Source organism: Geospiza fortis, unplaced genomic scaffold, assembly GCF_000277835.1.
Source record: "Geospiza fortis unplaced genomic scaffold, GeoFor_1.0 scaffold182, whole genome shotgun sequence".
Taxonomy (NCBI): Eukaryota; Metazoa; Chordata; class Aves; order Passeriformes; family Thraupidae; genus Geospiza; species Geospiza fortis.
This window is the reverse complement of record NW_005054367.1, coordinates 3,806,434-3,831,425: the sequence shown is the minus strand read 5'-3', so window position 1 is coordinate 3,831,425 and position 24,992 is coordinate 3,806,434.

The window sequence follows — 24,992 nt, the reverse complement described above, 5'->3', positions numbered from 1 at the left end:
GTCAACAGCTACTGGAATTAAGTGTTTGTGAGAGATGCACAGTAGCATCCAGTCTTTGAAAGATGTGGGTGACAGCAAAACCACCATTTCCCCTGTTAATTTGTTACATTTGTTATTTCTTGATCACCCAGATCTCTGGCCATGAAAGAAATGGAGGTGTCAGGGCTGTTTGCAGAAAGATGAAGCCCAGAAATGTCTACAAGCATGGAGGACTATATATATTTTATTCAAGGATTTAAGTGAAGGTGAAACAGGTAGAAGAAGACAAAACCCTTAAGACTTTAGATTTTCTGGTCTGTTTCCTGTCTCCAAGATGACAGCTTGCCTATGACTTTCCTGGGTTTGCAAAGTTTGGATTTCCTTGCTCTCCCCATTCTGGAAGGGCATGAAGCAAAGTCTTGAATGAATAGCACCATTAAAAGAAATATTTAGGCATAATCTGGGTCCACATAACATGAGGAAACTTTACAGGTCTGTCAACAATCATCAAATACTTGCTAGCCTTGGAATAGAGCAGTGATTAAAATATTACTTCTTTTCTCTCACTTCTGGCCTTGTGCCACTGTGACAGAAAGGCTCTTCCCTTTCACTCACTCTTTTTCTACTGGTTTCTGCTGTGACATCTTTCCCTCTATTTCAGTTTAAGTGAACAGTTTCCCTGATCTGTGCTTTCTGAAATCATCAATCTCCTGGCTACCTTTTTACCTTTCTGCTTGCTAAGGACAGTGTGTTTGGACCTCAGGTAAAACCTCCTCTGAAGCCTTTACTTTTGAATGAACCTGGTCAGATGACAAGCTTTGCATTACCCAAATCAACAGTTATGAACCTATGTGGAATCAGCATCAAATGCAGTTAAGGTTCCACTTCACTACTAGATTTGGCAATTGTTTGTTGAGATTATTGATTCTCTGCAAAATAGGTTGCAAGCTGACAAGTGCACTGCACTGGCTATGGCTCTGCCTTCTGCTTTTCCTCACAAAGAATCATCTCAATTATGCCATCACTCGGTGCCTCTTAATCCAGACCCCTTGGGTCTCCTATCCCCTTTCCCTTCATCACCCTTGATCCTTGTTCCACTCCTCTCTCTCTGCTGCTCATGGCCTTGGAGCTCTGAATCTAATGAGAAACAGGTACAAACTGCAATTTTTCAAATATTATTACTTTGTATTTGTGCTGGCAGTTTTTTTCAGAGGAAGGGCAAAAGCACAGATCTGACCCACAGTCACTTAGCTGTAGACTTAAGTCTTTAGCTCAAAATACAGAAGGCTACATCTTCCCAACACTGTGACTGCAAAGAAATATTTACCATGGCTAACATGACATTTTTATCCACTGATTCATTCTCTGGGTTTTTTTTCAGTTGGAATTGGAAAAGAAAAAAAAAATTATTTTTTTAAATTTGCTCTCCAAGAAGTATCAGTTCAATAAGTGATAAATATGTTTAATATAAATTCTGAAGTCTTTTATTCAAGGTCTTTCATACCAAACTGTGATTTGGCATAGTATCAACACATCGGGCTTTGCATCAGAGAGATACATTCTGGCAAGAGATGGTTTCAAAGGAAATTGGGCTGATTGTCTAGGACATACAAAAAGAATAAAACCATTTCCCTGTGTTCACAGAACAGCAATGACCAGAATAAAACAACTGAGATTTTTGGCATTAATATGTCGTCAAGAAATAATCTTTGAGCCTGGCTAGAACAGCTTTCCTTTATCCCTTACAAATTGCTGGATTTGATTAGCATGAAGAGAGAAAAAAATTCTTGAGCTTAAAAACTAAAGCGCTTCTGGCTCTGTTCAGAAATAAGCTCTAAACTTCATAGCAAAATTTAAAAAATGGATGAGAATCAAGTCTAGATGTATATATTTGTCTGTATGCAGAAGGAGCAGGAAGAGATGAGAGAATCAAAGTATAGGAGCAGTCAGGAAGAGAAGAAAAACAATGGAAATAAATAAACATGCAGAGAGAGATTCTCAGCTGGGATAAATCACTGCTGCCCTGCTAAGGTCAATACATCCAGACAATTTTTATCTTTAATACAAGACCCTTTGGCTTCAGCTGTGGTAGACCAATTGCATTTAAACACACACCATTTATTTTCAAAACTGACTGTAGGCAGAAGATACAATACTCACCCCACAAAACTTCTCTAGTACAGTCATTTTTGAATAACAATTTCATCCAGGCTGAAGCAGGCAAATGTTTGGACAAAAGAGGGATAATACCACCCCCAAACAAAATTTGAAGGAACTATCACCAATGTCCCTGACACAAGGCAGTGGAGAAAGTCACCCTCTACCAGCAAGTTCATGCATTTCTCTCCCTCTGTTGAATTATTTCCTGTGGTTTCCTTTCCCTTTTCCCCTTTTCCCTTCCCCTTTCCCTTTCCCCTCCTCTCGTCTCCTCTCCTCTCCTCTCCTCTCCTCTCCTCTCCTCTCTCCTTTCTAATCCAATATTCATTACACTGGTCCAGATTCAGCTTCTACTTAAGTTTTCTGTACTGACTATGCAACACAAAAGGGTTTTTAAATCTCCTTCATGTAAGTTCAGCCCTACTGAAACAGGTTGTGATTTCTGCACATGCAATTGCTCACAAACAAGTACATTCGTTTTCTAATGACAATTTTACCCAGACATCTATAACAAAACTCCTGCTTTAATGGGGGAAAATCAGGAGACACTGCCAGCTGAATGAATAGTTCAGCTTTTTTACAGAGCTGTTCTTGGAAATAAAGCCTGTTTTGCAATAAACTGTTCCCAGGACTGAGCCTGATATTTGTTTTCTTGTATTTATGTCATGAGAGCTCTCTAATGTGAAAAGATGTATGTTCTAAGTAGCTACATAATGGCTTCCCTCCAAAAGGGCCATTACAGGCTGTAAAATAAATAGTATTCATTTAATTCCTTTTGTAAACATACACAGTTTGGAGACAATAATAACACAGAGAAAGTAAATTAAACCACAGAAAACCACTGCATCCAAATGAGTTTATGAAACCAAGGGAAAAAAAACAACAGCAGGATAATGGAAGAGAATCTTGTGGCAAAGGTCCCCATTCAGCAAACTATTTAAGCATATGCTTAATGGAAGAAATGGTCCTGCGTAACTTGCTGAATTAATACTTTGGTTATGTATAGACATATGATAAAACAAAAACAACCTACAACAATCACCAAATGAATTTAGAATGTTCAAACCCCACAAAATTGATTGACTGGTCCCCTAGTTGACAATCCAAAAAACCTCTCCACTCCACTAGTGAGACCCCCAAAGAAGGTGACTGCAGTGGATCAGTTTCATCCATCTTGGCCACACCTTCCAGGGAAGCAGCTTCTTGAGTAGCAGCCTCTGTCCAGCACCCATTCGTTTGTTCTTTGTCCAATTTATGACTTTGTATTTGCTGTTGAAAAAGCCACATTGCTTGGCCAAGCTCAGCTGGGCAATCAATGCAGATCATTCCATCTCCATCACACCTCCCCTCATTATTAATATCACTCTCCCAATATTATTGTCATCACCTTGCTTTATCAGATGGGATTTTATTTAAAGCATTGACAGAACTGTTAAATAGCAATCTTTACTAGCAGGTCACCTGTCCAGTAATGATCTCTAATTTACAGGAATGTTTTGAGTTCTTCCCATTAGCAGCTTTTAATCAATTCAATGCATCCATGTTGATTTTCTACTTTTCTGTGTGGGACTAATGTAATTTTTTAGCAAAGTCTAAGTCCATCAAAGGGATATCTTTCTCCTTAGCAGCATAGTTTGTAAAGCTATCAAGTAAAGTTATCCACTTTAGTTTGACAAGATCTACTGCTAATAATCTTAGGTAGATTAGCATTAATTACTTTACTGTCTTTTAATCCTGTATCAGTCAAATCCCAGATTGACTGTTCCATTATCTTCTCTGGAATCAATGTCATGCTGAAAGAACTGTAATTACCCCGGTCATACTATTTATCCTTTAAAAACATCAATATTTACTTTCCTGCAGTTTCATGGTCTTGCTAACCATCAGTTTTAAAGAACTTAAGGGTACTTTGGCTGTTTCCTTTAAAGTTCTTGAATATAAGTTTTCCCCCTCTGTTCTTTTACAGTCCTTTAGCTCCTTAGGAGTTGCAACAGGAGAAATATTCATTCTGAGGGAATACCACTTATCCAAGCACTCTCTCCATCCCAGGCCCAGGAGCAAGGATGTCCCAGGGGAATCCAGAGTTGCCACTGGCACCAAATTCTTCCAGGGAAAGAACTTTTCTCAACGGGGCATAAATCAGCGCTCAGTTTCAGGTATGGAGCAATCCTTACCCGGCTCAGGAGAAAGGCACATTTCCCCATCCAGGGAGAAATTTTGGTGGAAACTGAACTGTTGGAGAACACTGAAATCCAGGCTGTGCCATTCAGCAGTATCTGAAGGATCAGACCAAAAAACTCTTCTTAGGAATGATTAGGGAGCAAGTACATTGTGATCCTCACTGGGCATAGCGAAGGGAACTAGGATTTTGTATCTCATTACTCCAGCACAGTTTTCCTACTACACAAGAAACAGGGTGGCTTCAGGCACTAGAATTTCACCAACAATTACGATGAGAATAATTTGTTTTGTGTTTTTCTTGTTTGAGTTTGTTTTGTTTTTTTTTTAATTTGGGGAGAGGGTGGAGTGTGTGTTAGCACTATAATGTGATTTAAGTATTTTTTGTATTTCTCTTTTTACACAATCTTGTTAAAGCAAAAACAGTAAAGAAAGATTAATCCCTCATCTTCACTATGTCATGTCCCAGTGCTTCAGGTTTTCAAAAAGGACTGAAATCAAAAAGCTGTTTAACACTGGGTCAATATGATTTATGGTGTTTTAATGGCATCACTACCAAATCAGTCACCTACATGTTTGTCTCACTAAATTAAGAGTTAAGGTAGTGAAGGTAGTGGCAAAACCACAGGCTATTGAATGAATACCAAGCATGATTAAGTATTAAGTGGCAGAACATAAAGGGTTTGATTTTAGGACCAAATCTTTTTACTTATCTTTAGAAGCAAATCCTTTTGATGGTCCCTTAATTTTTGCTTTGTTATTTACTAAGCACATGTCGCTGTCATATTTTCTGAAAAATCTCTTTGCCCAGGATTTTTCTCCTGGGAAGCTGAGAAGCCTCGGAGAAAAATGAAAGCAATAACTATCTGATTTGCTTCTCCTGTGTTTTGCTGCTTTGGGATGTGGTTGGAGATTGTTTATCCAACAGGTGAATTGCTTTTGACTTAATGACCAATCACAGTCAGGCTGTGTTGGGACTCTGGAAGGAGTCATGAGTCTTCAGTATTATCTTTTAGCCTTCTGTCTGTATCCTTTCTCTATTCATGAGTATAGTTTTAGCATAGCATTCTTTAATATAATATAGATCATAAAATAATAAATTCTCCTTCTAAGAACATGGAGTCAGATTCATAATTTCCTTCCTTCGACGGGGGACCCAGAAAATACACAAATGCTGACTTTACAAATCATGAGTTCCTTTGCCATGCTGAAGTTACATTTGGCTGTGTCCAGCTTGCTCTTCTCTAACTTTGGGAAGAGGTCTGCATTCAGCACCCAATTTGGTGTAAGAGAACAGGTACCTTCAGAGAAACCAGGGAATGTAACTTGTTCATTTCCACAGCACCAAGATGATAGATTCTGCCCTCAGAGTGGCTGACAGTGAACTTGTCCCTTGCTTTGTACAATGTTCTGGACAAAGTAATACAATATAGCTTCCCACTGTTGTTCAGGCTCCCACTTCTGACACCCCTGGGTTGTGTGAGGCAGGTAAGTGACAATGTGTTGCACACATACCCACAATGGCATGTCTGAAGAATTAAATTATTAAAGGCACCACTGCCAGAAGCTGAAAAATGAAGGATTGAATTAAATACCTCCAATAGAACCCTTTCTTCTCCCAAACCCCCTTCATTACACCAAAGGACAACAAATCAACTCAATGGACCTGTAAGACAAATGGGGAATAAACAATTTTATTTAAAGGTTTCAGGGAAGTATGTGTTGCTTTGCTGCTGTTCTTGTTTGCTGTTGTTTGTGGTTTTTAGAATATGTCAAAGGTTTAGCAAATTCTGAGGTATGAGATGACTTCACAATGAAAAATGATCTATTCAGAAAATGTCAAAAGTAGAATGTTTGGCTGCCTTCAAACTCTTTCGTTAGGTTGGCAGAGGGAGATAGTGTGTGATAGGGAAAGACAGAGAGATTTAGAGAATTTTATTTGCTTTGAGCAAAATTTTTTTGCAGATTATAGATATCTGTTGTTCTTGCTTTTAATAGATATATATTTGGGTAAGCCCACAATTTTTTTACAGAATATCATAACATAGGAAATTGCAATTAACTGTGGAAGCAGCCCCATCACTCCTCTGCTCTGACACTGGTATTAAGGACTGACAGAGTCAAATCCAGGAGTTCTACTGCATCATCAAGGGATTTGCCTCTTCTTGTGGTTGCTGTGAGCCCAACCTCCAAGCAGACAAGATGTAGGAAAGGATATGCAACATGCACTCAATCTTTTGCATGAAAAAAGCCCTCAAGCTTTTTGCAATGCAGCATTTTATAACAAATTGCTGAAATTTCCCACTCCTGGAGCACAGATGCCAGGAACTCTGCACAACTGCAACAACTACAGCTCTGAGCACAAATCCCAACCATGCGTGCAAATTAATTTGGCTCACAAAAATATTTGTACAGTTTATAGACACACAAATTTCCCAAGGCTTTTTAGTAACACTAAATATCTTGCTATTGTTTGCTCGTGGCCTTGGGTAAGAATTACTAAATGGGTGCTTGGCTTAACTGTAATGGAAAGCAGATATGAAAATAACAGGTAACAGCAATATAAAGCAAATGATTCAAACATCTCCATTAAGGCATCACCATAAGCATCAGAGGATTAAAACATCACCATAAGCATCAGAGGAATGGTTATGAAACAAGAGCACAGCACTTTCCTCCTTAGCTGCTCCTTTGTGAGAAAGGAAATGGATCAGGTAAAAGACAGAAAATCTATATCCATTTTTTCTAAATGGCCTATTACATCAGAGTAACACCTCAATATCATATTAACAATTTTATAGCTTAGCCTATTGGATTCACATGAATTTGATATCTGGTTTTTCTTGCTGAACACAACTCTTTGTGGGCACAAAGGGCTGCTGTGGACCTGATGAGGGTCCTGTATGAAAGCAGCCTGCTCCCCTCCACTTTCAGGCCCTTCCATGGTGCTTCCAGCATACAGTGATCTTTGGAATTCACCTCACATGCAGATGATTTTTGTTGGTTTTTCTCTAGTTTGTTCAGGTATTGCAGAGATTGACAAAAGCAGGGCTGCTGTCCTGTCCTTCTAAGTTCTTCTAAGCCTCCTGATGTTTACATTCTTGTAATGAAGTTTCTCGCTCATTTTTATGTAAATAATTATTGTTTTACATTCTTTTCTGGAGGAGGAGAAACTTGATAGACTTGGTTTGTCCACTGTTATTGGAGAGGTGTCACTTTCATCCTCCAATCCACTGTCACTTTTGCAAGTCTATAAATGTTAGAGTCAGAAAATAAACATCCCTTCTTTTTTATCTTGGAAGTTCCAGCATGTGTGTCATTTTATTTTGTGTCCTATAGCAACATGGGGCATCAGATGTGGTTCCTTGGACCTCTGCTGTGAAGGAGAGTGGAGAAGCATGAGGTGGCCAACATGCAGCTAACAGCACTAGAGAGGGATGAGGGGATTTTTCATTGGCTCTACTTGAATGGGACGTAATGTCCATGCTGGGATGGGCTGGCTGAGCTGGATATCAATTGGGTTAATTCAATTTCTGCTTGGTGCTGTGAGGGTCCCTGGGCAGTGAATCACCCCTGTGGCTCTCCAACAGCCACACCAGCTGGGCTGGGTCAAGTAACATTTACCTAATATTTCATCAGTGTGGGAAACCAAGTTCTAGATCTTGTGTTTATACTCTGGATTTTCCAGACTTCCCTGCTGGGACAAGCCTTTAGCCTTTTGAAGGGGTAGATAAGCATGAATGAAAGGAAGTGCCTCACTGAACTGAGGACTCTCACTCCCCAGGGATGGGCCATCCAGGCAGCTGGGTCAGCCTGAGACTCAGTTCCCTCCCAGTTGTGCCTTTCTCCTTTCTGTGCAATCACAAGGGTGGTTCTCCCCGGCCTGGCACAGGCACCTCTGCATCAGTAACACCCCCAGATCCATTGTCAGCTGCTGCAACCAGTCAGGGTTCATGCTGCAAGTGTGTCTTTAGCTCTGTTATCCTCCACTTGATCTGTTTTCTGTCTCACCAGGGTGCAGGCCATTCACTTCTGGCTTCTTCCATGTCCAGAGACGCGTTTCTCACAAAACAGCCACAAAAGCATCAAACAGGCACAAAATCTAGTCTAATCGCCCTCCAACCACATTGATCCCATCTTCATGGTGCCTGTTAGTGCTACCTGCTATTTGTATCCCTTTGGGTCTTTGGAGTGCTGCCTCTCTATTTTAGGAGTCACCTCATTTACCCCAGACACCTCCCTAAATGTCCTTGCATCTGGAGGCCATCCACTCTCACCTTCTGTCCATGTAACCATATCACAACAACCTCCAGAGCTGCAGTCCCTTGGCCTAGGATATTATTTCTGATTTACTTGCCATCACTCAGGGCCTCTCCAACACAGCGTGTGTGTGCCAATGATATACTTTATCCACTGAAACTCCCTGGTCCTGAGCTTCCCTCAGGGGAGCCTGGCTCTCTGTCATATTCACAGTTGGATGAGCAACAATTTTCCAGAGGTGAACATAGAAAACTGAAGCCACTAGTTCCAGGCAGATACATATGTTGACTTTTCAACCCAAATCTAAAATCTGAAGTACATATATTTTATTTTTCCAAGGCAGCTATGCTCCAGTGCTGCCTCCAAAATTCAGTGTGATGGGCATCTTTCTCACAGCCCTGTTCCTCAGACTTGCCTGCCAATTTTATATTAGAAGGTGATGCCTTAGTACTGCTGGGTTTGCTGCTTGCTTTCCTAGTCTGACACTGTTCTGTACTGCATTAACTACTGCCCTTGGGATGGCAGGAAGAAATGCATAGCAGGAAGAGTTGGGGCAGAAATTATTAAGTAAGGTCTGGCTTACATTCACTTAAACATGACTCAACCTTTGTCTCCATGCCCAGTCAAGAGAATCTGTATTATGAATTATCTCACCCTAAAGCTGATGGCTAAGTAATCACATACATCATCCTCTAAATTGCTCCTTTCTGTTAATTGACTGAAAAAGGAAACAAAGTAAGATAAAATGGTTCCTCTCTCTGGGAGGAAGAGCTCAAGTGCTCAGAGTGATCCCACTCTACCTGTATAATTTAAACCATGTTCATGGCTTTCTTCATACTCAGACATGACCTATCTGTGGCTGGAATTAATTATCCTTAAGAGATACCCACTGGGAGCATAATCAGCCACTGGAAGCTGGACAAAGATGACACCCAACCCTCCAACAATTCTTCCCCTTCTCTGTGTAAGTGGAGGAATGTAAAATACTGGTGGAGATACAGGTCTGTATAAGAGTGTGATATGGGGATAAATTAATATCATCTTCAGCAGATTGCCCCCAGCAGCTGCTGTGATCTGCATGGGAGGCACTCACAATGCACAGGTTCCCCTGTTCAGTGAACAACATTTCCAGCACACATTTATATTCAAGACTGATCCCTGCTAGGTGTCCCAGGGGCATATCAGCATCAATGTTCAGAAGGAATATGTTTTCTAACATATTAGAAATGTTTGATCGAGTGTTAGGTCAGACTCTTCACATGCCTGTCATCACGTCCCTTCAAGTCCTTTAATCACAGTGGGGTTGGGGTTTTTCCCTATTATCTGTAAAGAATAAGTAAGTTTGCTTCCTTTTTAGCCTTGGGCCTATTTGGTGGAAATCAAAATAGACTGAAACACAACTGGTATGTGAGAACCATCATTTATTTCTAGAATATTTTCACTATCTCTACTCAAGGGCTTAAGCTCACCACGACTTGTGCTGTCAGCCAGTTCCATCCACATGACACCCAGAACTGCTTTTCTGATGCTTAAATACAGTCCGAAAGCACTGTCACACCCCATCTCCCGAGCTGTTTTTTCTTTGCCTACAAGCAGCATCTTACTGTAGGATGAAAAGCTGGAGGATTTCTTCAGAAGCTCTGATTTCTTTTCTGCCTTAAAATAACTAGACTCATAAACAAAGCAGAACTGTGCCCTCAGAATCAGGTAGTGCTGCTCAGTGTGTGATCACAGGAGACAGATGAAGGCCCCAGTGGTCTTGGTGGCTCTCTCTGTTGTGTAGTTGAAGTGTTTGTGTACAAATAAGAATAAGGAGTTCTCCAAGTTCTCCTGTCACTGATTTTTCTTCCAAGTTTAAGAGATTCATGTGACCCATCATGTCTCTTATGTATGACAAGGTGAAGCATGTCTTGATCAATGGTGTGATTCTTCTCAAGCTGAAGATGACATCTAGGATGGGTCAGATGAGCCGCTCCCTAAATATAAATATTTCTTTCCCTTTAAGTAGAAGGGAAAGATACCTAAATTTGGATGAAATCAATCTTGGCAAAGAGGTAGACTGAACACAGAAAAAGTAAAGTAGAGTTTGGAGTCACACAGCAGTTCAGGCACTGAATATGGAATAAAATGCAGGTTCTGCTTTGTCTGTTGTGATATTTTTATCCTGTTGAACCTGTTCTCCCCAGAGCTCCTGAAAAAATCCAGGTATTCAGTCTGATATTTGTGTTGAAAGGCTAGTGGCAGAATAGATGCTGAAACTGCCCTTATGCATCATAAGGAAGCAATAAAGGGAGCAAACTTGTTTTTTCACGCTTCAGCTTTGTAATTCACCATAAAAGGGAAAAGCTCCCAATAGTGTCTGTGGCATCCAGAGTTCATAAGAGCACTTGCTGTAAGACCTGCTGGAACAGTGGCATCTTCTCTAACAATCTACAGCAACTTAAAAAAAAAGAGCCCTATAAAATTGTCTAGGAGAAAGAATCAAATCCTAATGAAATTACAAGAGCCTGCAAATAAGACTGCCATAAAATGATAAAATGTTGTCCCCGTCCTACCTGCTCTGGGCAAGAGTTGCATTGCAGTGGCCAAAATTCTCAATGATTTCTCTCCAAATAATGTTGGCAGGTGGGATATGTGCTTTACTGATCTACAGCCAATTAAATATTTGTCATATGACAGCCCAGGAAAATGCAGTGGGAATTCCAATCTGTGTTTTAGCTGTGTTTCAGAGATCTCTGAACTCCTTTATGCTCCACTGAGAGGCCAAGGCTACAGAGAAGGCTGTTGGTACTGAGAGCTTGATAGCAGGATAAAATTAGGAATGCACAAGATACTAGACAAACATATTCAGAAATTGTAATTGCCATTAGATATCTTCATGGGTTTCTGTTCATTTGAGTTCTTGCCAGTAGTGTGACACCATTGCCAAATTGTATCCAAAACTACCAGGTGTGCAACCCAGTGATAGAAATTGTCTTTACTCAATCTTAGGAAGAGGTAAACACTTGTGATACCTCATTGTTAGTCTTGTGCTTGGAGTGTGGAGTTTTTTCCTTTGTTTTCCAAAAAAAAAAGTAATCATTTTCAGGAGAAGAATAATGTGTGCTCTCAGTTATCATCTTTTACCAGCATACTTTCCTTTTGCTCTGAATTTTGCCAGCATGGCATCACCATGTCTTTAATCCCTGATAAGTTTTCATCTCATCTAAGGATATTCACGGGGCAAGAACAAAGTCAGAAGCTGAGCAGGCATGAGTCTACTTCCATCCCAGCTGTATCTGGATCCAGTTTTGTAGCAGGGTTTAATAGCACAGAGTAAAAGCCACCATCTGTGATGGTAACTCCCTGCATTCATGATTTAGAAACCTGGTTTTCTCTCCTGTGAAAACTACACCAGCCCTGCTCAGTAATCCTCCAAAAAGCACCTGCAAATTCATTACAGACATAAATGCATACAAAATAGAGAATACAATTCATATAAAATAGGGAATAGGTTTCTTAGAATATCACATTATCTCAGGGTAGAATGAGGTATATTTGATGGCTGCTAGTTCTTCACTCTAAAGCTTCTTCCTAATACTACCAACCCCAGCCAAATAAAATAAAATAAAATAAAAAATATATATATAAAAAGACAAAGTGAAGTACATATCTGGGATATGCTGGCATATGAAGACCTCCCAGAGCTGTACCTAAGAAGAGTAAGATTTTCTTTCTCTGCCTCTGATAAGATCCCCTCCTCTCCTGCCTTGCAGCCACCTGCAGGTCCAGTCTGTCTGGAAAGGATTGGCAAATCGGTGGTGAATTAGTGAATTAAGGATCAGCATTCCCACTCCCAGCAAAGACCAAGCACTGGCTGTTGATGAACTGAAATGTGTTCAAGGGGATATTATAGTCCAAATTTTGAGGGTAGCTTCCATGCATTCTTCAATTTGTTCTCCACCCTGTTGCTCTCCACACAGGCTGGCTGTGAATGGATAATTTCAGGAGCAGGGATTGCAGCTTTGTATGCCAGAAAATTCCCTGAGTGGATCCTCTAAAGTGGTTTTTGCATGACCTGAGTGAAACAGAAATTATCTTTTTAATACATTCAGGGATTTCAGTTATCTGCAATAGTTCATTGGAGCAGATGGTGAGATGAAAAGCAAATCTTGCCTTCACACTGAGCAATGCTCTAGGTCTGATTCAGACCTGCACAGTGGAAGCCCCACTTTTAACAGAGACTGAAATGAACTGAGATTCAATATCCCTACCACCACCACAAAAGTCCAGTGTAGTAGAGCTAAACTCCAATAGACAACTTTGGGAAAAAATGAGAGAGCTTGTTAAAAAGTTAAATCAACCAGCTGAGGGAATTAAAACCTTTTAGGCAGTATGAAGACCACTGAAGGATGGTGAAACTGGAAGCACAGTGAATATCACCCATTAAGGAAATCTTGAGAAAGGATAACAGGAAAGCAGGATGATGACACAGGAAAGAAAAAGAAGTTATTAGAATTAAGAAGGCATAATTCTACAGACTGAAACTGTACCCAAAACCAATAATAGTAATAAAAATACTAATGAAGTATCATAAATTCTTTATAGATATGGGAGGTACCTTGGTCTGGGAAATCTTAAAATTGGGAAAATCTCAAATTGACAAACCAAAACCACTACATAAACACAAAATAAAATCAAGCTCACAGAAAAAAAAAAACCTTTTTGAGAAGCAAATTACTAAAAGATTAAAACAAATAGTAATTTCTTCTTTCAATACACCAGGAGCAAAATGCCAGCCTAGGGAGCCTGTAGGGCCAACTGACAATCCCAGTGAACAAGGATCACTCAGGAAAAACAAGGCCATTGCCAGGCAGATAATAAATTCTTTGTACAGGTGTTAGCTGTAGAAGAAACTGAGAAGAGTCTTGTATAGCCTGTAGGTCTGTCTGAGACTGAATAATCACAGGAGAGGTGCTGGGACAAACAGAAAAAGTCAATGTCAGCCACTGACCAGGGCATCCACTCCTAACAGAGCCCAGGGATGACATAGCCAAAATACCAATGGCAACATTAAACCTTTGCCTTAAAGCTCTCTTGGGATCAGAAGATGTAGCAGGCGGAAAATGAAAAGACCACAGGGGGCCCTGGGATAGGAAAAGCCTGAAAGCCTGGTAGTTTCACCAGCTGAGTTAGTAAAAGGTACAAGAAAAACAAATCAATCTTAGATTGTGTGATTCGTTTCAGATTTGACTCCCATCATAGTTAAGCATTAGTTGAGTTGCCAGTGGCTGTAGGTGGTGCTGTTGTGTGTCAGGGAAGAGCTGGAAAACACAACTGGCTGAGCCCCTAAACTCAGTGCTCCCAATACAGCTTTTCCAGAGCCATTCCCTCCACCCCAGGGACTTGCAGGAGCACTGAGGCTTGATAAGCAGCAGCAGGATGCACTGCTAGGATTAATAGACTTTTTATCCCAACTGGAATGATCACTCTTATGTTGTTAACGCTCCTTTGACATCTTGCGCTGGCTGCTGCAAAGGTCCAAGCTGTCATGTTGGTGCTTCTTTCATGAGAGCAAAATTGCTGTTTCTTCAAATTAATACTGAGTATAAGTATTTCTGCTGGTAGCACATCAAAGAATGAATCTGAATTGTCAAAAAAGCTCAAGGGAAGCCAAAGTTTCAGGAAGCACTTAATGCTGGTCTGATTCTGCTTGTTTTAAGCCAGTCAAGTTTCACTGCAGCTTTTTAGTTCTCAGCTGGGTGTTAGAGAGTTTATTTGTGCTAAGGCCTTCAGTAGGGCTCTAGGGCACAACTTCTTGATCGCAGAAATATAAACAAATGACCTCTCCACTCACCCCTGCTATGCAGCCCAGCTCTGAAGTCATTTACTGTTTGGAGGTGTTTGAAATCCAGGCCTGGCCAGATTGTTTCTGGAGATATTGATTTATCAAATCACAAGACATGGGGTCACCATCTGAAAGCACAGACACAAAGGGCTTTTGTCTGGTTGCTGAAAAGACCAAATAGCTCCTTGTGGTTGTCCTCCTCAGAGCTGTGTCTCCTCCAGCCTGCTGCCTGTGTCTCACCCCAGCAGTGCCAATCTTTCACAGCACAAAGCACAGAGCTCCAGCAAGGAGGCATTGATACCAGCCATGGACTGGCCAAGTGAGGAATAAAGACTCTTGTGCAGGTTGCAAACCTGCCTACAAAGCAGCAAACACTGCTCTCTGGAAGAAAAAACAATCCTTACAGTCCTGTTTGTTCCCATCTCTTAGAAGCCAATGTGCTGGCTTGTGGAAATGTATTACCCAATGCTGAGAGGCAGAATTCTCTACAGCACAGGTCTCTGCAACCTTACTTTTCCTCTTAAAATTCATTTTTTCCTCAGATCGCCATTTCCAACAAAAATGTGCAACAAAAAAATAATCAAAGCCAGAATTCCCTACTTGCTTTGACTTTCCTCATGCAGGCACAGAAGCATCTGGAGCTTCTGACAGTGACACCACAGCCTTGATATAATAAATTTATGCCACCAGAAACAGAATGTCCAGGCTTGCACACCAGATACACCAAAACAGATTACTACTTCAGAGATTTTCTGCTTATTTCACACAGAAAGGCTCCTTTAATTCTCTCTCTGGGTCTCAGCCACGTGGGTTTTGCAGCCTGTTAGTGAATTATAATGGAACAGTCAAAAACTGCTATTGCCAGTGAATTTTGCATGGAAATGCTGACATATCCTGACCATGGGCAGCAGCAGCACTGCAGAGACTGATGGACAGACAGATCACCCTGATCTGAATGTAGCAGGAGGACATGGCTTGCTCACTTGCAATTCAGGACTGATACACCCCATCCTCCTGTGGAGCATGGGGGCTGCACAGCACACCAGCCCTCTGTCGTCATTGGGATGCAAGGTGCATCTGCCTTGGAGAAAAATCTTTGGGAAAAGCGCTTTTCACGTCGTTTCTGCAGCTTCGCCTGGAATGAAAAATCACTTCCTTGGGTTTTTCTGTGAAAGAAAAATGGGGTTTTTCGTGTGGATCAGCAAGTAGAAGAGTTGCTTTTTCTTCCTGCTTACTGATAGAATCGGGTTTATCTCTTTCTTAAAGCCATCTCTCCCTGGCCATTCTCCATCTAGGCAGAGCTCTAACAAACACTGACACGCATCTGAGGTGTAAAAAGAGGAAACCAAATTCTGATCCCACTTTTGCCACAGTAAATCTAACCCAAATCTCCTGATTTCAGAAGTGTAACTGCCCTTGTCATGCAGCTGCTACCTCCTGGTACAAGAAATGGAGATACAGGAGATAGCAGGAAAGATCTGCAATTGAGAGTTTCTGCTGATTCCTAAAATAAGTGATCCATTGGGATGCAACATCCTAAAGGAATGTTCTGTCTTCCATTAAATGCTTCTGATAAGAAAATTTACTCCAATTTTGTTCTAAACCACTGTGACTTTCCTGATTTTAACAGAACAACTTGTTTCAGCTGAGGATTTGCCATTAGGACCACATAACTGCACCATAAATTCAAAGACTCCAAACTCTCATATGGATGGATATTAGGAATCATTCATGGTTTGATCATTTGGGAGCACTGTAATCTGGCTGGTGAGGAATGTACAGTTTGCAAAATGGACTGGATTTCAAACAGCAGCCAGCATTCAAGTACAATCAGGCACCACAATGGTGTTACAGGAACATCTGGATGTGGTGGCTGGGTTTTCTTTGCCTCTCTGCCAGTAGGTGTGGGCATGTCACACATTCCTTCTTTATAGCAGCATCATGTGGAAAATTATATTCTCTTTTTACAGCAAGATCAGATCTGGAGCTGAAAAACTTAGAGGGTAATTTTTTAAAGTTTTTTAGTAATTTATGACAAAGCCGCACAATAAATATGGTCTTTTCCTTCCTTGTGTATTTCCCTTCTCATGCATGCCAGCCCTTTGTGCAGCCACCCACTTTGAAACCAGACTCCTTAACAATTAATCAGTATTTAAACCTGAATCCACTCAATTATTCATTTAAACAACTGTCATGCATTAGTGTCAATAAAAAGCTCCAGAAAAGATGGAGAAAAGAAAGAAAAGAAAGAAAAGAAAAGAAAGAAAAGAAAAGAAAGAAAAGAAAAGAAAGAAAAGAAAGAGAGAGAAAGAAAGAAAGAAAGAAAGAAAGAGAAAGAAAGAAAGAAAGAAAGAAAGAGAAAGAAAGAAAGAAAGAAAGAAAGAGAGAAAGAGAGAAAGAAAGAAAGAAAGAAAGAAAGAAAGAAAGAAAGAAAGAAAGAAAGAAAGAAAGAAAGAAAGAAAGAAAGAAAGAAAGAAAGAAAGAAAGAAAGAAAGAAAGAAAGAAAGAAAGAAAGAAAGAAAGAAAGAAAGAAAGAAAGAAAGAAAGAAAGAAAGAAAGAAAGAAAGAAAGAAAGAAAGAAAGAAAGAAAGAAAGAAAGAAAGAAAGAAAGAAAGAAAGAAAGAGCTGTTTAAAATGCTCATAATCAATGAAGAAGAAAATTAACATTAGGAAAAAAGCTCATCAATAAAGATCATCTTACAGATCAAAAGCAGAAGTCACAGACATGAATGTACATTTACTATTGTATAACTCTATAGTCTGCAAGCAATGCTCTGAGCCGAGCTGTAGAAATCCTACTGTCCAGCTAAAGGCTAATGGATTTGTATAGGGACATCTTGACCCAAAAACTCCTATGACTGGTGATGGTGAAGATGAAGGTGACCCAACCTGACTTCCAGTTTTGAGTTTGACTTTGCATTTGATATTTGGCAGAAATTATAAAATTAATCTTTTATTTGCAAGACAAATAAATTGACTGAGAGGTCTGTGAACACCAACCCATGAATTTCTATTTTGCAGGACACTTTCTCCAGTTATCCAGAGCGCTGATAATGTGAATATTGCCCACAACACAGCAAGCAGTTAAGGTTTAGCCCTCCCCAGTAAAGCACAGTCATACCAAAACAAAATAAAAGTCACACAAACAGATTATACATACACACCTTTCTAGTGAACCATCTCTAAAAGGCTCTGAGCAGTGGCACTGATGGAGAAAACTCCTTGGGACACCTGCTGCCCAAAGAGCATCACAGCTGATGGGTACTGCAGGGCCTGTCACATGCAGACTTTGCTTTGCCCAAACCTGGGGCCGAGTGAAGCCAGGAGGGTTGGATCCATGTTTTATGGAATCAGAAGCTCTCCCTCTTTTTCTGAAGAGTGTTTCCATCTCCACCCTCCAGATCTGTCAAAATCTGTCCTAGGAGCACCCGTGCAGTTTGTGTGTGAGAGCAAGGACAGATTCCTACATCTGGTCCTCATTGTCCCTTCCCACATCTGCAGCCCCAAGCTGGGTCTGACCTTAGTGTGCAGCTCATGCCTCCCACACCATCCCTACAGCACCAGTGATGCACAAGGATCCAAGTTCAACTCCAAACTTTTTTGATGGCAATGTTATCACTTATATAAGCCCCTGAAGTTTTGTAAGGTGGAAATTAGTGATACAACATTTAAATCCACACTTTTCAGTAGACTGCATAAACTGATACCCATCAGCCTGTCTCCATTCTCAAGCATCACTGTGCCAGGTATGGAGTGAAAATGAATTTGATATGTGTAAGTACTTGTTTAGCTTCAGGGTCCTGTTAGGGCTATCTCAGGGAATTGAGAAAACAGTCTAGACTTGTAATATATTTTTCCCTGCCAGCAAAAATGTATTTACACTGTTTAAATACAGGAGACATTGTTTTTGTGGGGCACTAAGATAGATTATTTTGATTATTTTGACTGGTTTATCACACACAGAAAGAATGAATGATCATTTGAGGTCAGAAGGAAGTATCTTTATTTTCCCCTTGCTGTTGTTCTGTTTTGTTTTGTGGTTTGGTTGGTTATGGGATTTGAGTTTTGAGTTTGCATTTTTTTTTTCATTTTAAATGTTTTTCTTGTATCAAGTAATTTTTTTCACTTAAAACATTTCTATACTGTCTTTCCTGGAGTCTAGGAGCAGAAGCCATATTTAACTCTGAGAGCTCCCTCTTAAAAAGGACCAGGAATATACTGTTCTAGTCACCATTTGCTGGAAAAATGAAATTTTAATGGGTGAGATCACATCTCCAACAGGAGTTGTGGACCAAAATCCAAATGTTACCTGACTGTGAAAATTTGCTATTACTTTACTGTGTAACCCCTTAGCTCTGATCTTTGCCTCAATGTATTCTTGCCAGGTGTTCCTGAGAAGGTCTGAACCCACAAAATATGACACCAATCAGAGGATATTTGTCAATACTCTTGAGCATTAGAGCAATAGTGAATTATGGAAAACTTCTTCTATTGCTTGAGACAGTGGAGTCTTTGCTTCCGTTATGTGAATCTTCCTTTCTCTGCCTGATGGCATTGACATTGCTTTCCCCCTCTGCAGCCCAAACCAACATCTCCCATTTATTAGCCAACAGTGTCAGAGCTGCTCTCTCAGTATCTCAGTCACTGCTGTGCAACATCAGCATTTATGCAGCCTCACATATGCCAGCTGGTACCCAGCTCCCCACTAGGATTTAGTCTCAGACCCACAACGGCTGTTAAGTAAATAATTCCATCAAAATCGCTGAATGTTAGATGGCTAATTCCTATCTGGACAGTTGTATACCTTTGAGGACCAGGGTCTTGGCCACACCAATGCCATTTGGAGTAAAGTATATGTGCCTTGATTAATTTTTTAATGAGGCCGAAATTAAGGTTGCTTTATGATGGGAGTTAAATGTTATTTGTCCCTTTACAAATCACTAGTCCAAGAAAATGTGGTAAGAAGCGGATGTCTTCTAAAGGCTGTAAGTTCCCAAGGGCAGAATAATTAAATTTTCCAAAATACTTATCATAATTATGTTTTGTTCAGAGATTAGTCGAGCTCTCCTCTTGGGATCAATTATGAGTCATCCTAAACCCAGAAGCAAAAAAGTTTTTCTGTAAATCCTATTGAAATGAGTGCCAGCTGTTCCACACAATAAAGTAGATTTTTTCTCCCCATACATTTTAACATGCTAGTGAAGTTATTAAAACGTTGCCCTTGGTCATTCTCCAGCATTTTGCACAAAGCACTTGAAGGTCACTGAGGCTGGCAATTAGAGAGTGGGATATGCAAAGGAGCCACGAGCCAGGTGCAGGAGTCTGTTCAACAAGAGCACGTGGTTTCTGTGAGAGAAATTAATGTTGCTCTGCATTTTCTGATGGAAAGAAGCAGCAGGTTAGGAGGTTAGAACAGAACAGCAGAAAAAAATCAAAAGGCCCAATTCTGATTATCTCATCATTCCCGACCTTCAGCAACTCTTGTGGAAGCAGATGTCTCATGTCCTGCTCCTGCAAAAAAGGTGTCATTCTAATAACTTCAGCATGAGAAAAGTGGTTTGGGGTGCTGATTGTCCTGATATGTTTCTAGGGACAGCATAACTCTCAATTTACAATAACACCCCCTAAAAATCACATGTGAATGGAACCTAACTCTTTAGCTCTGTAATTCTGACCCCCTGTGATGCTGTACAGGTGCAAAAACTGTCAACAGCTTGAGTACTGACACAAACACCTTTTGTTCATGTTCAGAGGTGGTAGAAATTGTCAAAACCTTATCCAAGCCTGCTACTTGAGACCAGAGAGTTAAAACATTCATAAGGCAATGTTCTCCAGAACCTTTCTGTTCCCCAAAACAGGACTGGCACAGGCCAGTGGATCCAAGCACATTTCACAACTGAACCCATGTTGCAACAAGACACCCTAGGCTTTGCTTTTGTGTTTTTAAGCCTTTGACGCTTTTGGAAAAACTTTGTATTTATCTGTATTCGTCTGCTATATTCAGCATTTAAAAGATAGTCCTGAAGATGATTGGAGAGGAAAAAGAAAGAGCAAGTGGTTCTCCAGTGTCTTAAAGAAGTTTTGAATTTGTATTTCTAGGATGGTAGACCCCTTTCAGTGGGGGTAAGGATTGATTCAGAACTGTCCCATACTGGACTGCTGGCTGGATGACACCAAGGTGCTGCTGTTAACACCACAGAAAAGAGAAGCTTCACACCCTGTATCATTACACATGCATTGCCCATCTCTCATCTTTGACTGGTTTCGTGAACTTGATGATCAGCTGAAATTACAAAGGAAGGATATTTTCCATAGGGAATAATCTGCCTGTGACAAGAAAAAGGAGATTCTATTGACAGGAATTATCTTCTCTCATTATTAAAATAAAACCCCTAGTTTTTATTCATTGTGACAAATCTCCTTTCTGCATCAATTAAAGACCTACTGAAAAGAGAAAGATTTCAGTGGGCAATTTCTTTCATGGTGCTTTGCACTAGAAAAGGATAAATTTATCAGCTCTGACTGTGAGTACCATCAGCCAATCAGTACTGAAAGGTAAATCAATTGCTTGAGCCAAACAGATCAATAAAAAATGGAGTCATTAATTTTGCTCAAGACACTTTACAGGATATCATTTGCCTAACAAGAAGGAAACACAATTACATCAATAACCTCTTAGGGTTAGAAAGGTCTGCTATAAGAAATAATTGGAAGTGATTATAAAGATCAGATTTTCACATTTACAAAGATTAAAGCATTGCAAAGTGTGATCTCTCCTTTGAAAAGCTATTTCTTCAACTGAAGGGTACTGTAAGCAGGAAGAAGAAAAAAAATAGCATCTGCATTACCCAAAATTCAAGCCAGACAGTTTAGGAAACAGTGTTTAGAATACATATAATGCATTAATCTTGCCAACAAGAGAGAAGTGTCACTTTGTCTTTATTGAAAGTAAGTCTGTTATCAAAGTGGTTTCTATCCCCATAGAGCACAGGTCACCATAGCACAGATACCTGCCTGCACATGGCCCTGCCCAGCCTGGGGAATCCTGATGTCAGAGGGTTTCCTCACAGGAAAAGCCTTCTGCTGACAAAATCAGCAGCAGAATCAAGGCCTGTGTGGAGATGGATGCTATTATCACACCGTGTGTCTGCTGCAGGCTTGTCTCTGAAGGACACAAATGACCCTCAGACTCCTCAGAGCCACAGCTATAGCAGCTGATTGACAGGGTATCTGCATGAATTTATTCAGCCTAATTTTTCAAGTGGAGATTGCATGCCAAACTGGCAGCTCCATTCCCCAGAGTAGTACCTGGTTGTTTGGCTTCACGTGGATTGCACAAGCACATCAGCATTTGGTCAGTTCCTAAAGCTACCTGCACTGGGTCTGCAGGTGATCACCTGGCATGGCTGCACCCAGCCAGGTCCCACTGGATACGAAAATACAGCATTAGATACTGATCAATATGAAAATGCAGCATAAGATACTGATCAAGGATGAATCTAACAGAAAGCACGTTGCCATGAGCCCCAGAAGTCATGGAATAGAATCCTAAAGTAATCTGGGTTGGAAGAGACCTTAAAGATCATCTAGCTTCATCCTCTCTGTCTGTGCAGGGACACCTTCCACTACCCCAGGCTGCCCCATCCAGCCTGGCCTTGGACACTTCCAGGGATGGGACATCCAAAACTTCTCAGGAAAACCTGTTCCAATGCCTCACAGTAAATAATTTCTTCCTAATATCCAATCTAAACCTGCTCTCTGTCTGTTTAAAGCCATTCCTCATCATTCTATCTTTTCCTGCCCTTGCAAAAAGTCGCTCACCAACTTTCCTGCAGGCACTTTCAGGTATTCCTCACTCATCTGGGACAAACCTGGAATAGAGCATTCCTCACATTTTAACAATTTTCTTGGCCAGCCTCATGCCCTCAGAAATTTTTTTCAGGCTCCCTCTCTCCAAGCAAGGGCTAAAAAATTCTGGAAAGGTCTAGAAAAAAAAAAGTGGAATTCAATAAAAGTATCTGTACAACTGAAGGGATGGAAAGCTTGAGAGTGTGACTAAAAACCAATTAAACACAGGACTAATGAGCATGCTGTCTGGTGTACATCAGAGGACTAATGCCAAATGCTGCTGAGTGCAGAACTCCTTTGGAAATTAAATACTAGAAAAATAAAGGTCTATACTGAAATTAGTCTAAAACACGTAAGATATCCTAGCTGAAATGTTTTCCCAGAACCAACTTTCTCTTAGAGCACTAAGATATCTTAGACATCACCTCAGTACACGTGGAGGATATTTTTACTGAGGCCTTGCTCCTGATTTTGCTTATGCTGATATTATATTCTATGATTTTGATGGGATTGCTTCTGCTCACTCAGTTTGGGTGTAGAGCAACAGGTATTTCTAAGTCTGGCACATTGGCCGTGCTGGTAACCACAGTGGAACAGAACAGAGATACAACCAGAATAACAAAGAGAAATTAGGAGACTCTCATGTGCACTGGAGTGCTCCCACCAAGCTAAAAAGGACTGATGTGCCTGGTGTACATCAGTGACTTAGCTAAGAAATGGCTGCACAAACAAACAGGCAAACAGAAAACCTGTCAGGAGACTGTCAGGGCCAGTGAGCACAGCTGACAGTGACAAAGCCAAAGACAACACACAGCAATAAAAAAGCCCATTAAAGAAGCACAAGAAGACAAGAAAGGAAATTAGCCAGGCACCAAAGAGCATCCCATTAGAGTGAATTTGGTGTTAACAACTGCTACTTACAGTCATCATATGGCCTTAATGAACAATTTGTCTTTGCCAAAGCCTGATGTCCACACTGCAAGCCACCATGTTTGATGTCCTTTTAATGATCCATGTGTTCCATTTGTAACAGCCCAATTAACAATCAGACTCCAATAGCTCTAATTATCATCTACTGTTAATATTGTTTCTGTACTGTGGCGAGTTTGTTAAACCGCATTTTGCAAAACTGAGATTTTCTAACTCAAAGTCCTGCTCAGCCTGTTAAACTTCTGGAGGGTAATGAACTGGTAAGGACAAGAAAAATATAGCTACAGAAGAAATGTCACTGAGCTGCTGCAGCAATTTCTCCTTTCGGGCCCAATTCTTAGCTGCAAAGAGTGTTTTATGTGCACAAGCCATACGACACAGGGGCTGCAAGAGCCCAGGGGCTGATGAACAGTCAGCAAGAGAGAAACACTCTCTGTTGATTTACTTGCTGAGAGAGGAGCACACACTGCTGGTCACTGCTGCTGAGCATCACTTCTTCCATCCCAGAAGTCAACATGCTGCAAACAACAAAAATGAGGGGAAAGCTGCTGTTCCAGACGCACAGAGGGCCCAAGTGTGCACAGCTGTGAGTGGAGCAGATTAAGAGGATGGGTGCTGCTGGGGAACCCAGATAATGCTTCTCCACAAACAAGGCATGGAAATGGCCAGGAATGCAAAGAGGATTTCAGTACTCCCCACAGGCCAACACAGAGGTGATAGGGGAAAACTCTGATTTATTTGAAGGGCAAGCTAGAAAACTTGCCTATTTACATCCTGTCTGCTGAAACTGCATCATATGAGGCAAGTACAACAAAGCAAAAGTGAATGGAAAAGAAAAACAAAAACAAACACTACACAACCTCACCACAAATTCCACCAGCTCTTGAACCCATTACATATTTCCAGTCACTTTTTGAGTTCACTGATGCAAAGAACAAAATTATAACCAGATGATGATGTGGATTGACTTCCTATCCACTAACAATGCCCTGCGGGAGTCCTTAGAGGTCCACAATAAATATAAAATAAACAGCTTTAGAGCATCCTTCCTATCACCTCATTATCTCCTTTGAATATAATCCAGTTTGGGAAGGCAGACTCTCAACTGTACCTTTCAATCTTTGTGTATATGCTGAACATTGGGGTTTTCTTAGAAACTGTACATGCATATAGTGGGTTATAGAAAATACAATAGCTAATTTAACTCCATTTTTAGCTTTTTATACCCTGGGTGGTGTAAAAATAAATTAGGACTTTTTTAAGATTGGACTGTAGATGCTGAAAGAAAAGATCAGTCCAAGACCAGTTTTCTTTTCATTCTCCTTGTTAATTCCTGTTCCTTGATTTTCTGCATAAATTGGCAATATCTTTCTATACTGTGTAGCATTGGATAGCTAGCAATCTGGAAAACAACAAAACAACTTTCTATTTCTTTCTACTTATAGAAAGCAAATACCTGATCCTTTTTTTTAGCAGGTTATTTTTATTTTTGCATTAAAAAGACAGAAAAAAAGCATTTAGAAAATCTTTGAAATCCAACAAGATTGAGACTAAGCTAACTCAGAAAAAATCTGTATAAGACAAAAAACACAAAATACAAAATATCTCACAACTTTCCCTGTTGATAGCATTTAAATATATTTTAGTGCAATGTATTAAAAGGTTTGTGATAACCTGATATTTTTATATATTTAATCACAGCTAGAAGATCTAAATCCTCAGAAATCTAGTGCAAATTACATGTGGGACTATTGACCAGTGAATATTAAAAAACACACAGAGGCAAGTGAAACAAGGCTGCCCAAAAGAACCA